Below are 16,048 nucleotides of genomic sequence, written 5' to 3'. Positions count from 1 at the left end.
TGGATTCTGTGTTAAGCTGGATCTCTCAGGAGTGCCCCAGTCTGACTCGCGGGCCACAGGCCTCAAATTCAACAGGAGAATCGATTACCATATGCAACAGACACTAACTGGCTTCTTTCCGTATTTCCTGGGCCACTAGGGCACCCTCCTGGGTCTTCCATGGAAGATTTTTAATCTCATACCTATCACTGTAACAGTCATGTCACGTGCTGTGATTGTGCGCACGCCCACATCCCAGGGGATCTGTGTTCCTTCAGGCAGGGATGTCGTCTTTGGGGCCCTGCTGATTAGCCCCTGGGAAGTACCTGATAACCCTCTGCTGAATGTGCTACTGCATCTCCGGGGAAAACCCCTGGACCGAGGTGGGCCGAGCAGAGTTGGAATCTCAGCCATGGGATGGGAATCGGGAAGGCAGGACCGCATCTGTGCTCTGCCCCTTTCCAGCTGTGCGCCTGTGGTCTGGTTGCTTGACTTCTTTGAGACTTGGTTTCTGCACCTGCCCCAGGACCCTTATGAGAACTAAATGAGCAACTTTTGTGTTAGTTTTTTTTTTTTTAATTTATTTATTATTTATTTTTGGCTGTGTTGGGTCTTCGTTTCTGTGTGAGGGCTTTCTCTAGTTGCGGCAAGCGGGGGCCACTCTTCATCGCGGTGCGCGGGCCTCTTGCTATCGCGGCCTCTCTTGTTGCGGAGCACAGGCTCCAGACGCGCAGGCTCAGTAGTTGTGGCTCACGGGCCCAGTTGCTCCGCGGCATGTGGGATCTTCCCAGACCAGGGCCCGAACCCGTGTCCCCTGCATCGGCAGGCAGATTTTCAACCACTGCGCCACCAGGGAAGCCCTGTGTTAGTTTTAATGGCGCATCTTACTGAGCAGGATGAGCTTTGATGGGGTGACTTGCTCCCCTAGAGGTCTACAGGGTGGGCTCTGAGTCAGACCCCAGCCCACCTCCACGTTGTGTCTTTGCCCCAGGGAGTCACACTTTTCATGCTTCACCTCACCCTTCACAACCCTCCCTTGGGGGGGGGGTTTGTGAGGATTAGATGAGCACCTTCTCTCCATTTAGCCCTCTGCTTGGCACCTGGAATCCCAGTACCCAGTAAGTGTCAGTTATGCACCTAATTCATGCTCCAGGTACTTCTCATCAAATATCTGTTTGATCTCCCAGGTACCACTCTTCAACAGTAAGAGAAATCATTTTTAAACATTTCCCTAAAATTGTTTTTAATGAAGAGTACTGCAGGTTCATTGCTGAAAAGAAATGCAGCAAGAAAAAATTGCCTATATAGTAGCACCACGCAAAGCAGACCACTGGTAATAATCTATCACATTCCCTTTGTATCGCTTTCTGTGTGTGTACAATTTTATGTTATATAAATGGTATTGAAATAATTTGCTTTCTTTCCTGGAAATTTCAGTTGTTTCTTTTTTATATTATAATCAGCACCTTTGCCATTTAAAAAAATATCTTTTTCCTCACTTCTGATTATTTCCTTCGGATCTCTCCTCATCAGGGTTTTGGTGAAACCTCAGCTAGGGATGGTGAGAGCAGTTTTGTCCTGCGTCTTTTAGTCTCCTTGAGTTTGTCTACGTCTAATCTACTAACCAGTATCAGCCCATGGCAGTTGCTCTAAGAATGCTCCCTTATTTTTATTTAATTTTATTTTTTAATAAATTTATTTGTTTATTTTTGGCTGCATTGGGTCTTCCTTGCTATGCCCGGGCTTTCTCTAGTTGTGGCGAGCGGGGGCTACTCTTCGTTGCGGTGCGCGGCTTCTCATTGCGATGGCTTCTGCTGTTGTGGAGCACGGGCTTTAGTAGTTGTGGTGCATGGGCTCGGTAGTTGTGGCGCACGGGCTTAGTTGCTCTGCGGCGTGTGGGATCCTCCCGGACCAGGGCTCGAACCCGTGTCCCCTGCATTGGCAGGCGGATTCTTAACCACTGAGCCACCAAGGAAGTCCTCACTTATTTTTTTTTTGAAATAGGCCCAGTCAATGCCATTTATTATACATGTTGAACAGCCTCTGAGACCCAAGGGCTCCCATATGAGGTTTTCTCCTTTTTCATTTTTGCATCAAACAGGTTCTTCCAAGAGCCTGCTTACAAGGAAGACAAAAACAGAGTAATCCTCAATAAAATGAAACAAATAGGAAAAGCTGAACAGTTTACATATGAAGAACAAAGGTTAAAAAACTCACCAGACAAAAACCACACCAAACACTCATCCTAATTAATTTCCTGTTACATGCTCTGTGGAAGCTGAGAACACCAGACCCCAAGGCAGCAATGCGCTTGAGGCTCTAGTTCAGGCTCCCTCTATGTGACAGTTTCATGCACACACCCCTGCACATACCAGTGACCCAGGCAGGAGTACACATGTGTGCACAGGTGGCCAGAGAACCACGGGGTGGGGTTGGGGGAGAATGGGGAAAGGAGGGGCCAGTCAAGGATATGCTATCAGCTGGAAACTGGGGACCCAGAGAACCCTTCTGCTGTAGGCTAAGCAAGAGTAAAAATTAAAACAAAGGCAGAACACAGGATAAATGTACAATGCTCAGATGAGATGGACAGATGAAAAGGAAAAGATGCAGGGGGAGTTTTGGGAAAGCAGCCTCAGAAGAGGTGGTTTTTCTTCATTGGGAACTCAGATGATCAGAGGTCCTCTGTCTCCAGTGAAATACTGAGGCTGAAGGAACATGCCACAGCACGTTCCTTTGCATCCTGTGCTCTCTCCCAAGGCAGAGGGAAACCACAAGCACCCACCCTCTAGCCCTCTCCATTGCCACTCTTAAGGACTTTCCCCAGTACCTCCCCCCAAATGGCACCCACACACACAAAGTTAGGCCTGGCAAAAAGCCAAGCGTAGAAAGCCTCTGTAACTCTTTTGGTGGAACCAAAGCCAGAGAAGCCCATCACAGCTGCCATCTCATCCTCCTCCTCAATGTCAAGTCCTCCTCTGCCCTCCTTTTCTTCTCCTTCTGTTTCTCTTTCTTGTAGGCTTTGGCCTTCTCCTCCTATTCTCTGAGTTCCTTCATCCTTTCCTCAAAATCATAATCCTTCTTCTTCTTTTCCGTTTTCTTCTTGTTGACTTCAAAACGTTTCTTCACCTGATCCAAAGTGGAATGTTCCACATGCATAGACATGCCCAGGTTTCACTGATGTTTCTTTCCATTAATGTGATCCAGGAAGTTGATGGAGTCTTTCACCACACAGTCACAGACATTGCAGTAGTATCATCCCATCTCAGACTGTGGGGTGGTCTTGTTAATGACCGTGGGGTGGTCTTGGTAATGACCGTGGGGTGGTCTTGGTAATGACTGTTGTCTTCCTGAGCTTGGATTCCAGGTCCACCTTGTAGTCCCTATGCCAGAGAAGCTCTCGCTTGACTGGCCGCACTGGTTTTCCATCTTTCTTTTCTCTCTCTTCCGTGAGCCTCTTTTCGGCGAGCTTCTCATATTCATCTTTGTCCCACATTCAGCAAAAGTCCAAGTTTTTTGTCCCACTGCCCGACGCCATCTTCACTGCCCCTCACTTATTTTTAAGTCAATACTTATATCCTAATTTCAGGGTGTTTTCAGTCTCCCTGAGTCCAAATTCATTCTTGAATCTACAGTGATTTTCTGACTCAGTTCCATAAACACTGTAAATACATTTCTATTTTTCTAGCTCTAGATGTTCCATTTTAATATTTTAATTATCTGTGCATTATTTAGGAGGTGTGGTTTCTTTTGTGATAAGGCTTTCTTCGAGACAATTTCTGCAACTATCCTGGCAGGCAGAGAGGTTGAATACGCCTCTCTGGTTTTTGTGAGGAGAGAATATCTCTGTTGGACTCAAAAATGCCTGGAAGATTCTCTCCAGTGACTCAGAAGTTCCTTTATCTCTTCTTTTCCTCCCTTTCCTCCCATTGAGCATTTTCCATTACACCCCACACAAAGCATGTCGGGTAACAGATTGTATGTTCTTGGGCTTCATTACCGTGAGACACCTATAAGGGGAAATAGGGAAATTTATCGAGCTCCTACAAGGCGCATCATCCTAGGCACTTCTCTGAGGTATTTAAACTTTAATACTTATTCTAATCCTGTATGGGAGACAATCTCCTCCCACCCATTACTAAGTAAACTAAGCCTCCATGGTGTAGGCAGAGGGAGAGTTCAGATGGAGAATCCAGTTGTTCCTGATTCCCAGTAAGTCCTTGCCCCTCTGGCACTGTGATTCTTTGATCCATCCATGGATTCCTTGAGCCAATGGGTTCCTCTCTCTGTCCAGACTGGTACAGGTGGGTTTCTGTCAACCCCCAGAATCCTAACACACTGTATATATTTGACCTTCCACAAGACTTCCACTGTATATGTTTGACCCTCTCAAGAGCTCCTTGAGATTAGCTACTGGGTCCATTCTTACTCTCTGATCCCCAGTAGAAGAAGGAAGAACATCTTCTGAAACAAAAATGATCAATTGGTTTGAAAATTGAACAGAATCTTTGCAATCAGGATTATTTTGCAAATTTGTGCAAAATTTGGGCCACGTGGTCTTTTAATATAAAGTTCCTTTCAACTTGAAAATTTCGTTAGTTATAACCAAGGCATGAGTGTGTAAAAACTTGGAAATTCTCATCATGAGGACTTGGGCGTCTTAGAAGATCATTGACAGTGTTTGCCTGAAGCCCTCTCCAGAAGCCATTCATGAGTGAGCAGCGGGTGAATTAGAAAGGAAGAAGAAAGGAAGGCAGGGCCAGGGAAGCTGATGGCCTGGGAGAAGCCTCTGGTGTCGAGAAAGGGGGGTGGATGAGAGTCTCCCTGTGCTCATCCTGCAGAGCCAAATGAATCCTAGTCGGTGTGACTGCTCGACTGCAAGGTACAAAGGTCTGCTCGTGTAGGCGCAAGTAATGTGGGATTTGTGGTCAGAATAAAAGTGTATTCCTTGGATCCTAAATACAGTGAGGACCGGCCAGCCAGACCAGGGTGCCCTGGCAGTTCTCTCTCCCCTTTCATCTTTGCTGCCGGTCTGCTTTTTTCTGCTCTCTGCAGCCCAGCTTCTCTGGTCATCCCCTTGCACATGGTCCTGGCATGGTCAGCCTTAAACGGCAGTCCTCACCTAGTTGGCTCATTCTCTTTGCCCCCGATGACAAAGCTTCTCTGAGGAAATTTGATTGGCTAAGCTTGAATCGAGCTTCCACCTCTTAGCCAATCATCTGCAGTCAATGGGGTCATGTGATTTAAGGAGCTCTCTGAGGGAGAGAGAAGCTCTCAGTCAGTACAGCCTGCTTAAGAAAACATTGCAACGACTTAAACTTGGAGCAATGTTTGCAAATAATTAATAGCTTAATAAGCATTGTTAACTGTAGAAAATGACTCACCACCAGTTCACTAAAAAAAAAAAATCTGGATCCTTTTGTGTGTTTCAAGAATGACCCAACTACAGTATTCTTGACATACACTGGGTTTTCCTGGAAGACATCTGCTGTGTATGGCGAGGTAGCCTTGAACTTCACGTTTAAGCCCTGTCATGTCTACAGTGGCTTACAAGGCTGTCAGGTGGCAGTATTTTATGCAAATGATAGCTCCCTCTTACAAGGTTGTATATTTTTCTAATTTAACACACGGGCATGTTCACGTAATCCTCGAAAGAAATAAGGTGAAAGAGCAACAGCAAGATAAATGCGACCGGGATACATGAATCGGGGAAGAATAAGCTACTGTTATGCTACTTTGATTACTTTCTACATTGTGACATGATTGATAGAACAAAAGCAGGACAAGAAAAGATAAAATAAAAATGGGACTTAAGCCTATTAATCAGATTAAAAATCACAGTGCAGGAAGCATCCTGTGAACACAATTGGCTGAGATATAAGAAAACATAAACATGTCCCTCTTTCCCCTAATAGACAGGTAAGATATGAAGAAAATGAGGCAACTATGGGGAATTGAGTGAGAGTAACAGAGATGCTCGAAATCATGGCACTTGGCCCTCCCCTTTGCTCCAAGTAAATACACAGGGTATCATCTTTCCCGCCTGTGATTTGTCTTTTGTGGGTGGGCTTGGGTCCATGTGTGGAGAGAAGTGGTGTTGAAGTCAAAAGGATGAACAGAGACCTCAGGATGAAGGGTGGAACTCATTGGCTCCTGAGAGTGAATGGAGCACAGAAGCCGTCATCCATGTCCCACCAGAAATAGCTCCAGGTTGAGTGAAGTCCAAGGAGAGTCTCTTGGTCTATCAAAGTCAGCAATAAAAATGAGATAGGACCACATCAACAGATGAGTGGATAAAGATGGATGTGATATATGTATATATGCACATTCACACATACATACATACACATACACGATGGAATATTACTCAGCCATAAAAAAGAATGAAATAATGCCAATTTACAGCAACATGGATGGACCTAGAGATTATCATACTAAGTAAGTCAGACAGAGAAAGATAAATATCATATGATATTGCTTATATGTGTAATCTTAAAAGAGATACAAACGAACTTATTTACAAAACAGTAATAGGCTCACAGACATAAAAAACAAAATTATGGTTACCAGTTTTCTAATTTAACACAGTGAATGTGTGTGGGGGAGAGATAAATTAGGAATTTGGGATGAACAGATGCACACTACTATATATAAAATAGGTAAACAACAAGGACCTACCGTATAGCACAGGGAACTCTACTCAATATCTTGTAATAAACTATAATGGAAAAGAATCTGAAAAAGAATGTATGTATATGTATAGCTGAATCACTTTGCTCTTCACCTGAAACTAACACAACATTGTGAATTAACTATACTTCATTTAAAAAAATGATTAAATAAAATGAAATAGGACCAAATCAGAGAGCCAGTGTATAATTAGGATGCATTGGGTCATGAACTCAAACCGAGTTTAAACAGTGTTTGGGATTAATTTGCCTGTGCAGCTGGTCAGTCTAGAGCAGGTGGACTTCAGGGATGCTTTGATTTGGCTACTCCATGTCCTCAGGGGCCTGATTGCTTTCTGGGCATCCACTCTGGCTTCCCTGCTGTCAGGCTTTGTCCTCAGGGGAGAGATGGCTGTAGAAGTTCCAGACTTCACAGCCCCCCACTCCTCCTCCAATGCACAAGGAGCCAGTGTCTCCCGGCCTGCCCAGAACGGGGATGATCATCTTCCTTGGAAACCTCAGCAAATTCTCCTCCCTCCAGAGTGGAACTGGAATTTACCCAAGACAGAGGGTGCTCAGTGGCGGGGCTGCCGTAGGACACTTCTGAGGACCAGCGGGGAGAAGTCAACCCTGGACGGTGCCATCCTCCCAGTCCTGGAGAAGTCTCTCACAAGTTCCTTGAGAGTGGGGCTGTGAGAAGACCAACCACAGTGGGACATCTAATGGCAGGCTCTTATTCTGGTAGGGAGAGCCCCCCAACCCTCTCATTTTGGGGCAAGTGGGTGAGCTGGGCCCCAAGATCAGAGGTGGAGGTGACGCAGCAATGGTTTTGCAAGGCTCAGCCATTCACAGTTTTGAACAGTGACAGGCAGTCCCCAGAGCAGCAGGAAAAGGTCCCCAAAGAGAGTAACACCTGAACTCTCCTTGACCCCACTGGAGAAAAGGGAGGGGAACAGGGTCATTGTTTCTGGACCCTCAATTGCCCTTCCTAATACAAGTTTGGTGGCCTGGTGGACAAGGGCCACATCCCCACTGCCACTTGTCATCGCCAACGCAACTTGACTTATGATGCTTCCCAACCTGCCACCACCTCTACCCCACACCGAGGAGGAAACAATTCCAGTTCTGTGAAGTGTCCTCCAGGATGGGGGCTCCAGACGACTTTCCATCATTCATCCCCACCAGTGAAGAATTTTTAGGGCACTCCTAACATAGGACCAATTTTTGCCTCTAAAGTATGACCACGAGCTATTGTATTAACATGTTCTATACAGATATTGAAAAAAGATGAGATCAAAGTATGTATAAATAAAAGATGTAATCTTTCCCCACCCCTGTGGACACCAGCATGTCTGTGCAAGTGCCCAGACCAGGTTTGGAGGCCATTGTCCCAGGGCCACCAGACTTCAGGAGCCTTGAGAGCAGGCACCATGCTTGGTCTCTTTCTTAAAATATTTTTAACTGTGGTGAAATATACATAACATAAAAGTTACCATCTTAACCATTTTATGTGTACACTTTGGTGACATTAAGTACACTAACATTGTTGTGCAACCATCACCACCATCCATCTCCAGAACTCTTTCATCTTGCAAAACTGAAACTCCATAACCATTAAATAATAGCTCCCCATTCCCCTCTCCCCCAGTCCCTGACAACCATCATTCTACTTTCCATCTCTATGGAATTTGACTACTCCAGGTACTGCCTATAAGTGGAGTCATAGAGTTGTCCTTTTGTATTTGGCTTATTTCACTTAGCATAATGTCTTCGAGATTCATCCATGATGCAGCACGCGTCAGAACATTTTTGTGTGCGGCTGAGTAATATTCCATCATATAGATAGACCACATTTTGTTTATCTGTTCATCCATTAATGGACACTTGCGTTGCTTCCACTTGGCTGTTGTGAATAAGGCTGCGATGAACACAGGTGTACAAATACCTCTTTGAGACCTCGCTTTCTGTCCTTTTGGGTATATACCCAGAAGTGGAATTGCTGGGTCACATGATAATCCCACGTTGAATTATTTAAGGATGCGCCATATTGTTTTCCACGGTGTCTGCACCGTTCTACCTTCCCACCAAGGGTGCACAATTCAGGGACCGTGTTTCACTTAACCTTGAGTTCCTCCTGCTTGGAACTGCTCCTGTTCATCAGAAAGTGTCCACGGAGTGAATGCCTGAGCAAGAGGCAGCCGAGTTTCACTGAAATTCTGGGGGAGTTGGCGGGGGGAGGTGAGAGCATCAGCTTCAGCGGGGACGAGGTCGGCTGGCGCAGGAAAGTCTGGACACTGGGCAACAGGAGGCTCCACCCAGCGGGACCTGCGCTCGACTCGGAATTAGTCATCTTCTAGCTAAGACGCCAAAAGGGCTGCCACTCCTTTCTTCAGAGGACTCAGGTTGTACCTTTGTAAACTATTTTAGCCTCTGCCATTGGCTGGCAGGGTGGATTCTTCATGTAAACCTCCCCCTTCCCCAAACCAAACCCTCAGACTTTCTGTTTTCTTCTTTTTGAAAAGGGCACTGGATGGGTCTGGCCCTATATTCCTGGTTCATTTCATTTCTCCAAAACAAGGCTGTTTTCTTGTTTATGAAACAATGAATCCGGTGTTGTGGTCAGTAAGCACTTTAGAACTCTCACTGCCACGTTAACTTAGGCTAACATCGCATAGTATTATAATCTGTGTCTAAATTCAGATTGGGATAGAAATTACTTAAATTGTGGGAGTTGCTTCTTATTTCACATTGTAATAGGAAATGTTTCTATGAATTCAGCTACCTAAGATAAAACGAATAGTTTTCTTTGTTTTTTTTTTTCTTTCCCTTTTTTGGTCATTGTTAGTGTACTCAAAATTCTGATCAATGAGTTTGTGTGTGATGCTGAATGACAAACTCTGAATGATCCAGTTGAAAACCAGTCCCTCTTCTTTCTTCAGCCCATTTTTGGAGAGGGTTATTTTCCCTCAGTGTCCTGTGTTATACTAACCTAAGGGAAGAACGGGTAACAGGGGGAAATAAATGCCTGTCTAGTGAAAAAAAATAGGGCTGTCAACCAATTTGAATGTTAACTGTAGGATGAGAAGCACAGAGAAACCTTAGCAAAGGCAGAAGGCAGGAGCAAGGAAACCGAAGATGGGGAGGAGAAAGCATGCAGGAAACCCGAGGAGGCGCCCTTTGTGATCAGCTCCAGGGAGGAGAGATGGAATCCGAGGTCCATCCCCTCGGATGATGGGCTGGCCGGGAACACAGGCCGGGCAATGCAGCCAAGGGTGAAGAGCCCCAAGACTGAGAACCTGGGGACATGAGAAAGGGGAGAGAGCGAATTTGCACCTTGAGGTAGCCTTGCCCCACACCTGGTGCCCAGGCGCAGGACGTTGGCACGGTGGGCAGTGTGTGCTGGACATAGACACTGGCCAGACTGGTCCAGCAGGCTTCACCTCCTGTCAGCGAGGATGCTACAGTTTGTTTGTCACCCTTGGCCTGTGGAGGCCTCTCAGACAGGTGCTGAGGGGGGCAGGGAGAGGAGGAGTCCTCCAGGTGATCAAGATGGAACACACCTGGATAAACAACAAGGGCCTACTGTGTAGCACAGGGAACTATATTCAATATACCTTGTAAACTGGAATGGAAAAAAAATTAATAAAAAAAAAGGCTATTAAAGCTGAGTGTTAGAAAAAAAGAAAAAGAGGGAACACACCTGAGGAGATCTGGCAGGTGTGGGCTTCCTAACGGGCGTGAGATCACTTCAGATGCAGCTTAGAAATGAAATCCTGTTCTAAAGAGGTGTGCACTTTGCTGAATTATATTCAAACCTCTTAACAGAAAGCTATTGCCCCAGCAGGGAGACGCCTATTAACAGGGTGAGAGAGTTACCCATTCACGGGCACGGATGGAGTTTGGACAAAGGCTGGAGATACCCATGCTGTCAAGCTTTGGAGAAGTGGTGGGAAGAGCAGCTTACAATTACGGAGTCTGTTCCTTTTGCTGGTGCCCTAACAGGGATGCCCCAACAGGGATGCCCACTGGGGCAAAATCTGCTAGTCCTACACTTCCCTTTACCGGTTCTGAATCAATAAGAGAGAGCCTTATACTCTCTCGGCATGGGTTTCAAAATAACACCTCGGTGATACTTCCTCAGGCTTACACCCCCTTGAAGACAGGTTGGAATCAGAGAAAAACCTATAGCGAGGCATTCAGCCTCTCTGTGACCTGCCTGAGTGTTTGACAATCCTTCACCCTGATTCCTCCAGGAGAAGGATGCTGACCCTCAAGGAGGACCATGGGAAGAGTTCCTGGGCCTCTGAGTCATACCAGGTACTCTGAATGGTGATTAACTCAGCATTCTCTGAGGAAGGCTGATTCGTGGCCTCTGGCAGTCTCCTTACTCACAGGCTTCATTCCCTATTCCTCTGTGTGGATGCATTTGTGACCACACTATCACATGTAACCGATGGTTACTGGGATTCTGTTCTGAGCAGGGCACTGAGCTGGACATTAGGAGGACCCAGCGGAGATTCTGATACTCATCCCATTGAGAGCAGAATGGGCACCACCAAAGTGCCTGGGGGACAGATTTCAAGGTCCAAGATGGGATAGGAGAGGTCCCTGAGGGACCTAGAGGTGAGGTGTCAAGGGGACACCATAGGCGATTTGGAATTGGGCCCAGCCCGGGTTCTCCTGAGAGCAGAGCCTGCAGCAGCTGACCTGGGATGTGTACCCAGGAGCGGGCATGAGTGAGGAACCAGGGAGGGAAACTGAGAAGGTGGGAAGGCCAGGGAGAGGGTCTGTGGGGCAGGCACCCTGGGCAGCTGGTGCTCCGTCACCAGCCCTGTGGATGAGCCTTAGGAAGCACATCTCAGGCCTGTCCCTGGGCATCCGCCAGCCCCTGATCCCACTGACCCAGGTGGCCCTGCTGGTGGCCCTGCACAAAACTGGCCAGAGCTGCACAGAAAGAGGGAGACGGGGTGGAGGGGACTGGACGGCGCCACAAGAGACGTGCGATGCAGCGTCCCAGGGCTCCAGGTGTGGCCTTAGGTGCGAGGTCTGCATGTAACACCAACCCACGCCTCTCCAGATATTGCCGAGAATGTCTAATCCCTGTAAGTCCTTCTTTTAGGGCAAACCCCTGAACATCCACATTCATAACAGCCTGGCATAACCCTATCGTTCATCCGAGCTTTAGGCAGTGGAACGGGGGCAGGGAAGGAGGGGCAGGGAGGAAGGCAGGCAGGAGGAAGCAAACTTGAGAACCAGCACCACCACCGGTGGCACCACGCCGTGCTCTCTGGGAGTTTACATTCTTGGCGGTAAGGGAGAGACTATAGAAAACAGCCATGAATATATATGTTGGGATAAGAAGTAACATGAAGAAGAACCGAGTAGGGCAAGGGAGGTGTTTGGCCTGGGAGGGTCCTTTCCAAAGACGGCATCTGAGTTGGGGGCAGAGCAAAGTGAGGAGAAGCTGAGCAGATGTACAGGGACGGGGGACCAGGTGGGAGTGCGATTAGCAAGTCACAGCGGCGAGTAGATCTTCATAGAATTATCTGGGTCAGGCTCCCCTCCCCTCCCGTCTAACTCTTTCAGCACCTTCCATGGGGGCAGGGGCTGTGCTGCCTTGCTCTCAGCCATAGTCTTAGCCAGAGTCAAAGCCAGAGTCTTAGGCTGGTCCGAGCCTGGTGCCCAGCACTTGGGACCGTTCACTGCAAGGTGCGCACACCTGGCGGGCATCCCGCTTTCCCGGGGCGCACCAAGCCCAAGCATGTACTGCAGCTGGGTTACAGGCTAGAGAAGCGGGTTTGGTCTTTGGGGCTGACTTTCCTGTTTCACTGGGGACTTCATAGGATTGCGGATCTGAGAGGTCACGGAGAGTGGTCAGGGCCAGTGGAAGAGGTTCTGCACTTCGTCTGAGTCCTGGCTCTGCCACTTACCCGCAGGGGCCTCACCTGCTCATCTGTGAAATGGGAATCAGGATCATCCTCTCACACTCGCAGTGCCGTGAGAACTAAACAGGGCAATGAGTGGGACGATGCTTGGGAAAGAGCAGAGAGTGATGGAAAATGTCGTCATTGGGGGTGTCGGAGAGCTGAGCCCTGTTTCCCGGACCCCCCGCTCCCCCCCCTCATCCGGAGATTCTGATCCAAGGGCCGGGCGGGGCCTGAGGGTACGTGGTTTCAGAAGCACCCAATGCTTCTGTAGCACACGGAGGTTCGGTAACCCTGGGCTAGTCTACCCGCCACGGTCAAAGCAGGGGTCTCCTCTCAGGCTCACGGTTACAGAGTGAGCTCACTGCCTCACCAGAAGTTCTCATTTCTGGGGGCTGCAAACCTTTTCTATCAAGGGCCAAATAGCAAATCTTTTTGGCTTTGGAGGCCACACAGTCTGTGCTGCAGTCACTCAACTCGGCCACCCTGTGAAGAACAAAGGCACTGCAGATAACATGTACACAAATGGGGGTGGCTCTGTGGCAATAAAACTTTATTTACAAAACAGGCTGTGGGCCACATTTGGCCCACAGGCCATAGTTTGCAGGTCTCTGGTCTTATTCATTGGTGGACAGCTGAGGTGGCTAGAAAATTCTTATATTTATATGAAATGACCTAAAAGGTAACTTGTACCAGGCCTATTTTATTTTCAGAAAACGCACACGGAGTATTACACATCTTCTGTGGATGTGTTTGTGTGTGTGTTTGTGTGTGTGTGTGTGTGCGTGTGCAAAAACAGTCATTACATGGAACTGCTTTTTATAATGTTTGGGAAACCAGGAAACTGCCCACACTGGTTGCTGGTCTTACTGTGTGAGGAGGACCCAATTGGCCACCTGTGTTTCCTCCATAAAGTGGGAGAGAACCTTGGAGTTACCACTTTGGTACCCAGTAAGGGGATCCTCTGGGGGCTCAAGGAAAGCCCATCCTCTAACCAGGACAGGACAGGGGCCTGACTGCCAGTGGGTGCATGTGGAAGGCCATTCTCTGTCAATAAGTGTCAGCTGTGGCCTGGGATGAGCGCTCACCCACACAGGTGCCTGCCACTCTGCACTGAGGGTGGGGTCTGGTTGCCCCCCAAGCAGCTGCCCACCTGCTGTCCCCATGGGAGGGAGGGTCAGGGTTGGGAGTCCCAGAGGTTGGCAGTGGCCACACTATTGGCTGGTGCTAGGCCTGTGGTTTCCCCTGGGGCTTGGGTGTTTTCCTGATAAATATTGGATTTCAGGAATTTGTTCAACACACTCATTAATTCATACAAGCAAGGAAACATGGCAAAGAGTGACAGTCAGTGTATCTGTGAGAAGGAAATCTGGGCAGAGTGGAGTCCTCTCTCGGGGCAAGGCCATAACACCCCCCTCCTCCCCCCGCCACGTTGTTCATTGCCCACAGCCCGGCCTGGCATCCGTTTCTCGTGGCAGGATGGTGACAAGTGGCTGACACTAAAGGTTTTCCTCTTGGGTAAAATTGACCGAGGATGTAAATACCAAACTGATTTTTATATTTCCTTAAAGTTTCAACCACAATCTTCACCACCCCCTCAGGCTTGCCAAAATATATACTTAAAAATCAAACATAGCTTCTAACGAAGTCATAGGTTTTCTTTATTCAAAATCTATTCAGACATTGGAGAGAAGATATGAAGATACCATTTGTTGTCTTCAAATAACTCATTCCTCCCAATGAGTTTGAAGGAGGGCTGTGTGATCTCTCCCTTGTTGTGGGTTGCTTTGGTTTTTACCAGTATTAGAAGTGGCTTTGAATGGGGAATTGGAGTAGTTGGCCCAGAGCTGAACACCCAGCGGGTGCAAAGTAAATGATTTTTGAAGGCTTGCAAAGGGGGAGAAAATGAATCTTGTAGATGAATATGGCAATGTGGTGGGTGCCACTGCTCCAGTTTTCTCCTTGGTTTTGCCACTTCCTCTTGGAAAGTTAGGAGAAACATCAAATTATTGTAGTTTCCAAACATTGTATAGTGAAGCGGAAAAAAAGTTTTTTCCATTTACAGAAGAGAAAAGAGTATACAGTTTTAGTTAGTAATCCCGGGGACCAATTTGGGGAAATTAAACAGGCTCTGATGCTTTATGACAAAATGTGTGCATGGGAAGTGAAAAGTGAAGGCCTTCCGTTGACTTTTGTGCATGTAAGGCCAGCCATGGGAGAAAAAGTATACCATACAAGAAAAGATAGTTGATACCTTTTCATTTTATTCATCCATTGAACAAATAACTATTGAGAACCTGTAAGTGATCACTGAAATGATCACCCCTTTTCCATTCATTGATGCTAAAACCCAGCACAGCTGAATGATTTGCAAGGGAATGGGGTTCATCAAGCAAACTTGCATTCTCTTCCTACCGTTAAAAGGTGCAGGATCCCATAATCAGCCATATTATTCTCAATTCTTTTGTTTTGTTTTAGAACCCCAGCGGGTAGGGATTAAGAGGAGGAGAAATACATTGCATCATTTCTACTGGCAGCCCTTGTGAATTTCACACATCTGTTTTAAAAGGATGATTGTTTAGATGCTCTCTCAGCAAGCACTGTGCCTCTGAGAGAAAACTTCAGCTCCCACCTGATGAGTGAAGCACCCGTAAATAAAAATGTCATTTCCCCCAAAAGGGAAATCAAATTATGAATTCAGAAATTCATAGTCATCTGTTTTTATTGTTGCCTAATGCTTTTAGTTCTGCACAGGCCCTGCAGAAAATCAGCTCTGAAACTGCATAATTAGGATGTCTTTCATAGTCGTAAATGCTAATCTTATTGGAGAAGAGATTAAGAATTCATAGGCATAAATTCCTGGCATCAGGTACCTGTAGTTCCTTTTCTTTTTGAATAATTCATTGTTTAAATACTTCATTGGATATCCTATACAACCCTACATGTTGTATCAGGGGCAAGGGAGAAAGAAGAGATTAATTTCACATATATTTCAACACTAAATACATTCAAGGCTTATTTATGTTGATTTGGTGTCACTGAATTGCAATTGCTAACAATTGTACAGTTTTAGTTAGTTACCTCCGGGACCAGTTTGGGGAAAATTAAGTAGGATCTTCTGCAGGACATTAATAAGGTCAGGGATCTAACTTTTATAGATCACTGAGTATTTGGTTTAAGAAAAAAACAGCAAAAGATTCAGGTAGTTGTTTTCCAGAAAGAGTGATGATTATTTGCAGTAAATATGGCTTCAGTTAAGGCCTCCCCTTCTTGGCTGCGACACTTTATGGCAAAATGTATGCACAGAAAGTGAAAAGTGAAGGCCTACGGTTCACTTTTGTCCATGCAAGTTCAGCCATGGGGGTTTGTCAGCCCATCAGGCATCCTTCAAGACTGCAATGTCCTTTCTTCCTTGAGGGTTTCTCAGGGTCTCCATCAGCCGATGCAAACCTCCCTCATTGGAAGCACTCCCTGTGCTCT

General features: G+C 46.8%; 1 pseudogene across 1 annotated transcript; it reads right to left on the bottom strand.

Annotated features, from left to right (window-relative positions):
* Window positions 1-1,963: 1,963 nt before the first annotated feature.
* LOC309635436 (zinc finger matrin-type protein 2 pseudogene) lies at window positions 1,964-11,675 on the bottom strand (annotated as a pseudogene). Its single transcript has one exon. The product of its transcript is annotated as a zinc finger matrin-type protein 2 pseudogene (transcript).
* Window positions 11,676-16,048: the final 4,373 nt, after the last annotated feature.

The sequence above is a fragment of the Balaenoptera borealis genome (assembly GCF_965194805.1).
Source record: "Balaenoptera borealis genome assembly, chromosome: 10".
NCBI lineage: Eukaryota > Metazoa > Chordata > Mammalia > Artiodactyla > Balaenopteridae > Balaenoptera > Balaenoptera borealis.
This window is presented reverse-complemented; position numbering and strand designations above follow the sequence as displayed.